We start from the raw sequence: 13,193 nt of genomic DNA, 5'->3' as shown, positions 1-13,193 counted from the left end.
ACACCAGCCCAAGTCCTGCAAGCCCTTTCTAACTCCCTCTTACTGGTGTGAGATTTGTCCTCCTACAACACGTAATAAACCCAGCAAATGTGCTCCTGCTGCTCTTTAGCTGAAAGGCATTGACACATAATTTGGTTTGACAACCTCATGCTGTTCTAGTGGCATGGACTATTTATACTGGTTACTTTCTATGAATAAATGAACTATTCAGTGTAGAATTCGTATTACTTTCTTGCCTTTTTCTCACCTATGCTTCTTTATGAAAGCCAAAAAATACCATGGTAGCAGTTTTCTGTCACCAAAAGCACAGCAATCATCTGTATCAAATGATAAAAAGAAAATCACAAAAGAAAGGAAAAACAGTAAGCAGACAGGCAATTGGAAATTAGAGAAAGAATTATATAGTGAATTAGATAATAATAAATACAATTCTTAAATGCCCACAATATGCCAGGCACTTGTGATAGTCATTTATATATATTATAGTCATATCATTGATTTAATGATCACAACTCTATTGCAAAGTAAGAATTTTAATTCCCATTTTATAGATCAGAAAAACTGAGGCTCTGAGCTTAATGACCTTCCTGGCAGAGGACTCCTACCCACCAAGTAGTAGTGCTGGTATACAAACTCAAGTTGCCAAAGATCGTTTGTTTCCACAACAGAAATAGAGATAATATGGACATTTCTGAATGAAAATAAACCACCATTTTTCCCTAAGTATTGGGACTTTGGTGTCATTTACTAGAATAAGGAAGCATCTATTCAAAAAATATTTAATGAGTACTTACTATGAGAAAACGTTTTGAGAAATCTTTGATTGAGTGCCTATTTCCTATTTGGGGCTGAAGGCCACATCACTGGGAAAAAAAATGAAATCAACGAAATGAGAATATAAGGAAGTTACACAAAAATGTGTGCACATTTTCCCTAAAAGATAAATTCCATATGAAATAGAACAGATAATGCACCCACTTGCTATTTAATGGTAAAGCTAAAGAAAGGATGGTGACTTACTAGATAAAGGAAATCCCATTAATACATATCATGTGAGTTCGTGATTGAATGACTACCAGTCACTTCTGCCTTGGGAGAGATTATAAAAGAGGTTGGGTACTTCTGACTCTTTGAAACAGTCACTTGGTTGTGAGTGAAAGCCTCTATAACCACCCCCTCAAATCTGAGGGAGGAGGGGCGCATCTGGGGTCAGCTCAGATATTTAAGGGTAAAAAGATGGACTTTTACAAGCAGAACAAGGAAATCTGAATTATGCTTATTTTTATGTTGAGAATCCTGATTACCCCTTGACTGACTCTTGTTATCCTGAGACGACAGCACTTGTTCAAGGAGCTACCAGAAGTTCTGGGTGATGAGAGGAAAAGGAGAATATGAGGGAATTGTGATGTACTACTTCAGTTGTAAATGACAGAAATCCACTTGCTCTGGTTGTTATTGATGATGAAATCAAAAGGGTAGCAACAACTAAGTTGCCAGGAAAGTGAGGATGTAAATGAACTTCAAGAATGACTGAACTCATCTATAGCCACGCCACCCTGAACAAGCCCAATCTCATCTGATCTCGGAAGCTAAGCAGGGTCGGGCCTGGTTAGTACTTGGATGGGAAACCACCTAGGAAGCTCAGGTGCTGTAGGTGTAAAAAAAAAAAAAATTACAACTAATGTATGGAACAAATAACATTCAATAAATATTCACTGAATGAAAGAATAAACTAGAAATTGGAATGATGCTGAGACCCTCTCTTTGGCTTCTCTCTCCTTATAGATTCATCTTTCCTACCTAGGAGAAAGTATAGCCACTGGCAGCTAATGAGGCTTACATTTATGGCTTCTGCCACTAGAGAGGACACATGTTAAGCTCTCTCTCAGTTCCAGATGGAAAAATTGCAGGAAAGAACTCCGATTGGGCCAACTACCTGCATACAGACTGATTAACTGTGGCCGGTGTGGCAAGGTCACATAAGAACATCAAAATTCCCACAACAGTCATCTTAATTTGGGTAGGATGTGGGAGCATGAGAGGTGGGAAAGGAGGAATTTGAGTACCTTTGGGTGATGTTATCAACCTGCAAAGAGCAATGCCATTAGAGATAGCCTTTAGAAAACACATCAGTGTGTCTCTGTATTAGTTCGCTGGGGCTGCCATTCAAAGTGCTATAGCTAGTTTGGTTTAAACAAAAGAAATTTATTCCCTCACAGTTCCAGAGGCCAGAAATCCAACATCAACGTGTCTACAGGGTTAATTTTTTCTGAGACATCTCTCCTTGGCTTCTCATCCTCATATGTTTTTCCCTCTGAGCCTATGTCTTAATTTCATAAGGACACTAGTTATATTGGGTTAGGGCCTATTCTAATGGTTTCATTTTAACTTAATTACCTCTTTAAAAACCTTATCTCCAAACAAAATCACATTTTAAAGCACTGTGGGTTAGGATTTCAACATGTAAATTTGAGGGGCACACAACTCAGCCCATAGTAGTCTCTAATAAGACTATTGAGGATGTTCATTACACAATGTTTTCTTTAAGTTTTTTCTGACCTGGTTATCAGAAAAAATTATGTGATTTCCTTTTGGATTATTCCCACTATCAGACGATCATGTTTTTTCTTTCTTCTTGGGTTTTCTGAGGACTTGGGCTAATATGTGACCCATGTGGAGCGAGTATATAGGACTTCATAGTATGAATTTCTGTGTAGTCTTGTAGTCCAATTTTCCATTTACAGTGCATGTTCATAACTTATGTTTCCTTTTTATTTTCTTACCTATTTATAATTTGTGCCATCTTGTTGCATGATGTGAGTTTCCACATACTCTGTATATATCCTTTATGGAATAAAGTGGAATATTGATGGTTTGATAGATAAATAAATAAGCTCTCAATTCATCAGCTATATTTATACAAGTAGAACATAATCAAGTAAAAGCAGGAAAAGCTTATAGGCTAATAATAAACATCCTTTGTAATAAATCACCTCATATCTTTTTTGAAAAGAAGCATAGCCTATAAATGAATATATTAATTGGGTGGGAAAAAGATGTGCCACAAGATATTTTTTTAAAAACCCAACATTAACTAAGCAAATGAATGCTTAAATTATCACAAACTGGTGAAAATAAGCATTCCTAAATTGATTTTTGCATATATTTGCCTAGAGGCAGACAAAGTGTAGGAGGAGCTGGGTTCTTGCCAGACCTAAAACATTTTTCTGTCTCCAGCAACTTCTATTAATGGACAGTGACGCCATTCTGGCCCTGAGCCAGCCGCCCAATGCACTTAGATTTGTTCAACAGGCTGGCTGGAGGCAGGCATTGTATCAGAAACGTGGCATGACATACACAGCACTGTTTAAGCTAAGCACCTCCAAAGAGAACTGCCTTCCACTGACATCAGCAGGGAGCAAATGGCCTCGTGATGAGGAGACTTGAACTGACTTGACACCAACCAGCAGCACTCCTCCAGACCTCCAACGGCCTCCAAGTCACAGAACCCCAATGTCACAGAAGCAATGCTGTGAACAGTCACAGTAGAAATCAACCAAAACAGCCTGGGAGCACTTAGTTCTAGTTCATTTACTTACTATGGTAAACCCTCATATGTAATTTTTAAGATACATTGCCTTTTTCTTAATTCTCTGTTTCACCATTGTCCCAAATTACATTCAGTAATTTATCCTAGCATCAATTCCACAGTGGCTGTTTAAAAGGAGTCGAACAAGTGTCCAAGGTGTCCCTAAGAGCAGCAAAGACATCAGTGTTCCACAAGGTACTAAGCACTGTGGGCATGTGAGCTCTGACATCCACTTCCCAAATTCGGTTTTGAGAGAAAGAGAGGAGGAGAAGGAGAAAGAAAGGGCATGAAGTAAATGATGTGATGATGCAGGCTTCTTAGTCCTGGAAAACTTCCAGATAATGAATGAAATGGAGCATTACACCCCTAAGTCCACAAAGATTTTTAAATGCAGAGTAAACTCTACCGCCAATAGGCTCATGGAACAGAAAAAGGACATTAGGGGGAAACTGAGGAAATCTTAATAAAGTATGAACTTTAGTTAATAATATTGTATCAATATCGGTTCATTAATTGTCCCAAATGTAACTTACTAGTGAAAACATTAATAACAGGGAAAATTGGGTGTGGGGTATATAGACACTCTCTGCACTATCTTCCCAAAACTTCTTTAAATTTCAAACTACTCCAAAATAAAAAAAGTTTATTTTAAAACTATATTTTTATATATTATTAGAATATACAATATATTATATACATATATGATAGGGTATTTATTGTATAATACTACATATGTATTATATTATGTACATATGAATACGTATATATATAAATCAAATAGATTTCTTCAAAATAATCTATAATCCAAGGGACAGGGGAGATATTGATAGAGGTAAGAGGAAATGAGATTGGCTATGACTTGATAATTATTGGAACTAGGTGATATAGACAGAGATGAATATATTATATTATCCTTTCTACTTTCATACATGTTTGAAATCCTCCCTAATAAAATGTTCAAAAATATATAACCCCATTAAATTGGGAACTAAGAATGCACACACACACACACACACACACACACACACACACACACACACACACACACAAAACTTAGTCCACAAGCCACTCTTTTACTGCATGAGTGTATGCCTACTTTGAACAGAAGAGCAGCATATTTTATTGGTACTAAAGAGTGTAGGCTTCCCATTTTGTAGGGCAAGTCAATGATATTGATATGTGTCAAATCATGTACTTCAGTGGTTTTGCTTTTCAGTGGTATACACGTGGTGTTAGACCAACCCACGACCCCAACTTTCCACCTCACCATGATCAACAGCAGACACTGGTTTCTCCAGATGGGGTCAGAACCAATGGAGCCATAGTTTTGGAAGAACATTTTTATCTGTGTGATGTTAAAGCAGGCAGCTCCGGTTCTGAGTTTGATGTGAGTAAAAGCTCTTTAGTTATCTGTGACATAGAGCGGGGACCGATAAGCTTCTCTGCCCTTTGCTGCCCCACCCCTCACTACTGCTGGAACAGTGCCATAAAGAGATGGTAGCCATTAGTAAGAGAGCACCCAGCATTCTTCTGAGGGTATCCCATTAAGCTCCTCTTCCTCATGCATCTCTTTTAAGTGAAAGTTACCAGCATCCATCCAGGCTCCCAAACAAGAGGTCTGGGAACCATGCATCCTCGATACCTCCATCTCCTTAATCTTCTACTCCCCAGTTCTGCAGATTCCACCTCCTTCACTTTTCCCAAATCTCTTCTCACCGCTCCATTCCTATTGCCCACTGAAAGTTCAAATTCTCATTCTCCACAACCTGGATGAGATTGATGGTCTCCTACTTAACCTATCCCTGTTTTCAACCCCTGCAATCCACTTTGATGTTGCCACAAAGATGGTTATTTCACTCATTTTCTGGGAACCCCCTCAATATTGCCCCACAACCTTCAAGATGAAAAATTTGCTTCTCAGTTTGGAACACCGAGTTGTCTACAATCAGACCTCTGCCTACCTCTCCTGCCTTTCATGCCATTTCTCCACCAAGTTCCCAGAATGTGCCATAGATCTTTACCTTTGGGATGTCATAGATCTTTGCCTTTGCTCCACAGGTCTCTTCTAACATGCTCTGTCCATACCCATCCTTGCAGTGAACACCTCTATCTTTTTAAAGACTGAGTTCAAGCATCATCTCTTAAAGAAAGCTGTCCTAATCAGGACCTGTCACAGAGGCAGGTGTGTGGTAAATCCAGCTAGCACTCCACCTACCGAATCCTGTGCTCTGGTATGGGAACTACACGAGCCCAGAGGATGAGGCTCTAATTTACAAAAAGGCACTGTTTGTGCTAGCTGCAACCCTCCTGCCCAAGTGGAATCTATCGCTCCCTCTTTTGCATCCCTGCTATACCCCACATACAACAGCAGCCACTTATTGAGCTTGTTAGTTTAGTGGACGGAGAAGAGACAAGGATTTGAATCCATGGCCCACTCAGGGCAATGCCATCTCTTTTCTGCCTTGTACTGCTGCACTTAGCATATATTAGGCACTTAACAAAATGCCTATTGAGTAAATGAAGCCATAAATGTTGCACTAGTTCAGAGCACTACATCGTTATATATTATGAGGATATTCATTAAAAGGTGCAGTTTGCAAACAAGCCATGTGTTAGAACACCACATTTTCGCATCTGACAAAACACGATCTGGTTCAGTGAGCCATGTTGCTAAATCTCCAGCTTATGACTAATGATCTCAAGATCTCCATCAGAGGCATCCTCAGAAGAGGCAGAGGCCACTGCTTTAAATCACCCAGTCCCTGAGCACTAGCAGAAAAGCAGCACAGTGGAGAGGGCTCACAACAGGAGGCCTGTTGAAAACAAGCTGTGGTTTTACCCTGTGTTTGGATTTCTGCTCAGGGAAGGGCACTTCCTCTTGCATTTGTTAGAGCCAAATAACACATTCTGGGTGGAGAGGATTGTGGTTGTAAACTCTAATGCTGGACACATGAAAAGGTGGCAGCATCCTAGAACTGGCTGAACACTGGCTTAGAGCAGGAACTGGTGTGGCAGGCAACCAAGGATTGGGGGTTGCCTTGGCTGCTTCGTTTTTTGCTGGGATTGCAATATGAAGGAGACCTTGTTGATTTGTGTATATTCTGTTATGCTTGGCAATACTCTCTAGTTAGCGCTGGTTAAATACTTGCTAACTTGTGAATTCTTCAGAAGAGAGGAGAATATAAAAAGATTCCGAGCCTGTCTTCCTCTCATCGTAGTTAACTTGGGGCAGTGGGAAGCAGTGAACTGTGGACCCAGCCACAGTCTAGAGAAGCAGACAGACTATAAATATGAGACAAGCTGAGTCCTTTTCTGTTTCACTTCCATGACGGTATTCACCAACAGGACTATTTTGGTCTATTTTAAGGAAGAAGAAAATCAGACCCTAGAAGACTGTTTCAGAAAAGCAACGGGAAAAGAGAGAGAGAGAGAGAGAGAGAGAAAAGCTAAAGCTGTATCTCTTGGAGAGAAAAATAATATTTTGGGTTTTGTTGGAAATAATTCCCAACACCATCAAATTCATAAAAATTAGGAGAAAAAAAATCTTTCTGGAGTTTTTGCATGAGCAGGGCATTTATTCTCGCCTGCTTCTTAATTTGGCATTTCTTTCTTCAAGGACTTTAAATCCAGTAAATGTTCTTTAAATGGAAAGAAAAATGCATTAATGAATGCCAGAAAAGTTTCCCAGACAGCCAGCCAAACCACAAATATCCAAAAATGTGATTTCGTTTTTTAATAATATAATGAACTGAAGAGTATCAAATAGAAATATCAAGGGGTGGGGGACGTATTCTAAACATCTGTCAAAAAGATTTCAAACTTCAGATTGTAGAAGACAGATAAAGAGAAATAACTAGTTAATGATGGAATTTAAAACCCAGTGTTGACAAAATTAAGAAGATATTGGCAATCGATGAACTCTAAACCCTCTTGTGGGCTTAATCAGTCACCTACTGTGAGTACCTTGAAATTTATTCACCACACAGTCTGCATTTTTTTCATCTGCAAAATGGAGCCAATGAGCCCATATTATGAACCAAGAGACTAAAGATGACGTAGGGTAAAGACATTAATGCTGGAACCTTTGTTTTCTAAATACCAGCTTTTTCTGTGGGGAGGCTGATAAGTTGACTTAAGCCCACAAAGATGGTCTCCGCATCCCTAAAGCTGGGTGAAGAAGTAAGATAATCCATAACTGCTCAGGGGGCATCTCATCTAAGAAACATTCTCTAATTAGCTCTGATTGCCCAGAAAAGAAGGTTCAGACTCCTCATCTGTTTTCCCAAAATACCTGGTCATAGCTCTCTTGCTGCATTTAAACAGGTTATTGTAATGTGATGCCTATTGTCTCCCTCATTAGAGTATGAACTTGAGAGCTGGGGGGTCTTTACCTCTGGTGCCAAATTTAATGGCTGGAACACGAATTAACTAATTTACACTAAAGTGTTCTTTCTTCATATCCACAAGAACCCAGGTGCCTTTAGCTATTCTATCCAGTGATTACATAATTCTTATGTTACGACTATATAATTTTAGTGCTAGCAAATAGGATAATGAATTAATCTTTAGGATATTTCAAATTAACAATTTTATATCAGAGAAAGGGTACTAACTACATCTAGACCAGTGCTTCTCCAGCTTTAGTGTGCATGCAAAGCATGTGGGGATCTTATTAAAATGCAGATTCTAATTCAGTTGGCCTGGGGAGGGACTTGAGTTTCAGCCTTTCTAATGAACTCCCAGGTGATGTCAATGCTCTTGGTCCACAAGGTAACAATGACTTGAGTCACATGGGGTTAATATTCTCTCCTGAAAGTTAAGTCCAGAGGTTAGTAGATTAGGGCTGGTTTAGGGTTCTGCCATGTCGTCGGGGGCCCAGGTTTCCTCTATCTGCTTTACTCTCATAGGCATAGTTTATGACCTCGAGGTGGCAGCTGCTGCTCTGGCTGTCTTGTCAGTACTGTAGTCAAGAGAGAAAAGGAAGCACAAAGGACAAAAGAGTGTATGGCTGGGTCACCCCCTTCTACGGGAGCTTTCAGGAAGAGCCCCAATCGATAACTTGCACTATGTAGGAAAAACTCACATCTTCTCTGTAAGTTTCTCCTTCACTCTCACACTACTACACTTACAACAGTTCTGACATCGGATGTGTGAGTTTTCATTTTGGAGGATTTTTTTCCAACTCTTAGCAATTCTGCGGCACCAGTAGAATTGAATGTCCTACAATTTAACTCAATTCTGACACTATCTGCCAAGAGATAGTGTCAGATTTCACAGGTTAAGGGCTCAGTCTCACCCCCAAGTCAGATGCCAATCATAAGTCCAGGTTGTCAACTTGCTTCTGGCCAACTGGCTACAAATCAGAGGTTTCTACGACCCCCTCCTCAGGATTAATTAATTTGCTAGAGAGGCTAACAGAACTCAGAAAACCAGTTTACTTACTATTACTGATTTATCACAAAGGAAATTACTCAGAGACAGCCAGATGGGAGAGACACACAGAGCAAAGTCTGAGGAAAAGGGTGCCGGGCTTCTGTGCCCTCTCTGATTATGCCCCTCTTCCCAGCACTTCCACAAGTTCACCGACCCGGACGCTCTCCGAACCCTGTCCTTTTATGGAGGCTTCATTACTTAGGCATGATTGATTAAATCACTGGCCATTGGCGATTTGACTTCCAGTCTCTCTTCCTTCCTGAGAGGTCAGGGAGTGGGACCAAAAGTTCCAACCTACCAATCATTTGTTCCCCTGTCAACCAGCCCTATCCTTAGGTGCTTTCAAAAAGTTACCTCATTAATATAAGCTCAGGTGTGGTTGAAAGGGGTTTGTTCTGAATATCAAGACACATATATTGCTCTTATAACTTAGGAAATTCCAAAGGTTTTGGGTGCTCTGTGCCAGGTATGGGATGAAGACCACATAAATATATATTTCTTATTATAAATCACAATATCATATTCACTTACATCTCATTGGCCAAAACTTAGTCACCTACTTAAAGGAAGGTTTGAAAATGTGGATTTCCAGTTGGGTACGTTATTGGTAACATTGAATCGAGAGGTTCTCTTAGTAAGGAAGAAGGGGAGAATGGATGCCAGTAGACACCAGCAGTATCAACTTTGAGTCAAATGAGATTATCCTGGATCCCGTTAGTCACCATGGACTTAACCTCTGGACTGTGCCCCATTCCTGAAGAGATCATGCTGTTATCCTGTTCAGATACATACAAAAAGTCAACTATCTTTGCAAAAGTTCTGTCTTATGTGCACCCTGACTTCCTTTCTTGACTGAAGCCACCATCATCACACTTGGCTCTAAAACATGAGAGAAAAAAGTTGGCGGGAACCAGCTCATCATATTCTTGCTGCTTTCTCTTTGAAATAACAAGAATATTCAATATTTAGTTTGGTTAAGGCTTTACTTGCATCCATGGGTTTTTGGATGCCAGGGAAACACTGTTATTGTCACATCAGCCGAGACCCTGGCTCAAGGATGCTGGCAGGTCCTCTTGGTTACTGTCCCTGAGGTTATGGCTTATAAAAGAGGGAGTGAGTCCAAAAGGGTTGTGCTGTCTTCCCTGATTGGTTCATTCCTTGAGTAGCAGTGGAGTCACTCAAGGTAAAGAACAATCCCAGCCCATCGATTTCCATCTGAGCAATCACATTCCTTTTTTGGCTCTTTACCCAGGACTTTCAGGGAGCAGGCCAGATCCAAGAAGCAATACACATTCCTGAATGATTAAAATGATGGCACCTGCCTGTGGCTCACAGGCAACAATAGAGGACACAAGGTAGGCTTCTCTCTGACATGTCTTCCCTGTGCCAAGAGGGATGACATGTGGAAAACAGGGAAAAGTTCAAATCAGAAACAGGCAAGAGAAAGGCTGTCATTTGTTTTTCTTCCTTTCTCTTCCTATCTCAAAATTTCAATTGAAATAACAATTTGGAGATGGTGAATAAACATAGTGTGTTCATCTGTTACTACAAGGACTTCTTTTTTGAAAACAAATTATGCAAATTAACCAAAGTAGCTTTTCTTTATAAATGTAATATGATCTATCTATATTAGTTCAACTATCAAATTTTAGGGGGAAGAGAGAAAGAATCTATATGTGTACCAAACATTGCTATAAGATGTCATAAGTGTTTTTTACATATATTTATTACTGTTTTTCAAGTTCTGTAGATGTAGTTTCGATTCATATAAGGCAAATGTATTTTTAAATATGACTAAATTTTTAATTTAAAAAATACATTATGGCGAAAGCAATCACTGGATACTAAAAATATGATGACCATTATCTGAGCATCTGCAAAACTTTGATTATTATACAGAGGGCCTCATAATTGGACATGTTGAGACCATCTGTTCTATAGGATCAGGGTATTAATGTTTCTACAAATTTCTACTGAAATTTTTTCCATCGAGTTGAATCTAGAAGTTGGTCTTTCTGTCTCATTCATCTCAAAGGACGTGGACCCTGACAAAGGTATCCAGAGACGAGAAACAAAAAAAGTTTGGAAATTCATAGGAAGTCGATACCTGGCTCCTTTTGGCCCCATGAGCTTCAGTTCCATGAAAGAGTTGCAGAGAAGCATGCTTCTTACATTCCTAAGCTAGTTCTTGAGTGTGTACCATTTACCAAGGCATTGTTCTAGATGCCTAGAATACACAGTGAATAAAAGAGACAAAAATGCCTACATTCCCGGAACTTACAATATTTCTTATGATTGGTAGGTGAGAAAAAATGGTAACCAAACTCTTCCCATTGACTGTGGTCATCTTATTCATTTCTCCCTCGGCAAATAGTAAGGTTAACTCTGAACACCTAGAATCACCGCAAATCTCATTTCACACCCCCTCAACCCCCCCCAATACCCACACCCCCTACCCACACCACCTAGATGACTTCTTTTACATCATCAAATGAAATTCATTTCAGAAGGCAACACTGATTTAAAAAAAAAAAAGTTCATCTTTATTTCACAGAAACTTTCTGTAGACATTTTATTTTAAAAATATGTCGTCGGGTCTTTGAGGAGGATCATCAGGAGTCTCATTTCCTTGCACTGCAGAGCTTTCTGGGCGTGGCCTCTGTAGGCCAGTAAGGGTCTATTTTAGATTCCAGTGCCAAGACTTCTGAGATAATGGATGTAAAGTCTCATACACCATGCGGGTTATATTGTTATTATGTTAATAAGTATAATTAAGGCTTCTGATTATGATACGCACAACTTTGCAAACACTCTCCACCAAATGGCCCAGATCAACACAGGTATTTTTTGAGACTCACAAAAACACAAAATATGTTTATGACTACCAATAAGGAAGAAAAAAAAGTTCCAAATACAAATTAATCACTATAAAATTATTTTCAGAAATTAATCACTATAAAATTATTTTCTGGCTTCTACAAAATTGCAAATTCAAGCTATTTAAATTCAATAGCTGTGGTTCTGTAGCAAACATTTTAAGTTTTAAAGTAAATTCAATTAGTAAATTTCCAGTGCAGTGAAACACATAAACCAATATGCATTAATTATTCTTAAAATGCTTATTTTATTAATAAGAGGGTCAATCATTTTTAATACTCTTAAACAGAGTGTATTTATAAAATGGGTTCAAATATATTGTGTATGTTTTAGACTTACAGTGAATTTTGTTTTAATCCGGGGTGTGACTCCCTTATTTCATCAGAATGTTGGCAGCTTTGATGTGTGTAACTGAGTGAAGTAGAAATAGTGTTTAGAAATAGTTTTATCTTCTGGGACCTTGGATTAAATTGTTTACAGGCTCCAATCTAAGAAAACTCCTAAGGGAAACAAATACCTCTGTGTCAAAGAGCCCTGAGGCTCTGCTTCGCCTTCCTGAGCCTCAATTCTACCTCAAGGCCATCCTCTCAGAAGTCCTAATTTGCAAGAAAGAGCCAAATCCTAGATTTCTTCTTCCACACCACCAGCTACACCCAGCAGATTTAACAACAGCTTCGTGAGAAAATTAAATAAGTCAACTATGTTAGAATAAAGATTTTCTGATTGGAGGAGGTGTATACATGTGTATTTGGAGGTCCAAGGAGACCCTCACATTCATTCCACCTTGCATATATGCATTAGCTTCTAAGGACTTCTACAAAGAACTCCTCAAACCATTAATTATTGAAAACCACTCTCCTAAATAAATACTGCCAGCTTTGCCCAGGGCTAGTGTCAGGATCAAAATGAGACTCTAGCCAGGAAAGTAAAGAAGAAAGGATTTCAAATACTAAAAGATGTTTCCCTTGTTCATAATACTTTGTACATTTACAGACAAGTAAACCAACTATAAAAAGAGTATCTCTCAAAATTTGTATAGAAGGAAAGTACCTTAACATAATAAAGGTCATGTATGACAAACCCTCAGCCAATATTTTACTTAATGGTGAAAAACTAAAACTCTTTCCTCTAAGATCAGGAATAAGACAAGACTGTCCACTATTGCCACTGTTATTCAATATAACATTGGAGGTCCTAGTGAGTGCAATCAGGCAAGTGTAAGATATAAAAGACATTCAACTGGGAAATGGAGAAGTCAAACTCACTATTTGTGGATGACATGATTCTCTATATA

At 39.0% G+C, this 13,193-nt stretch overlaps 1 pseudogene; it reads left to right on the top strand.

Annotated features, from left to right (window-relative positions):
* The first annotated feature begins 1,538 nt into the window (after window positions 1–1,538).
* On the top strand, window positions 1,539–1,657 carry LOC120608460 (uncharacterized; annotated as a pseudogene).
* Window positions 1,658–13,193: the final 11,536 nt, after the last annotated feature.

This window comes from Pteropus medius, unplaced genomic scaffold (assembly GCF_902729225.1).
Source record: "Pteropus medius unplaced genomic scaffold, Ma_sr-lr_union100, whole genome shotgun sequence".
Classification (NCBI taxonomy): Eukaryota; Metazoa; Chordata; class Mammalia; order Chiroptera; family Pteropodidae; genus Pteropus; species Pteropus medius.
The sequence above is the reverse complement of the archived record's forward strand: the minus strand, read 5'-3'. Positions and strand labels throughout refer to the sequence as shown.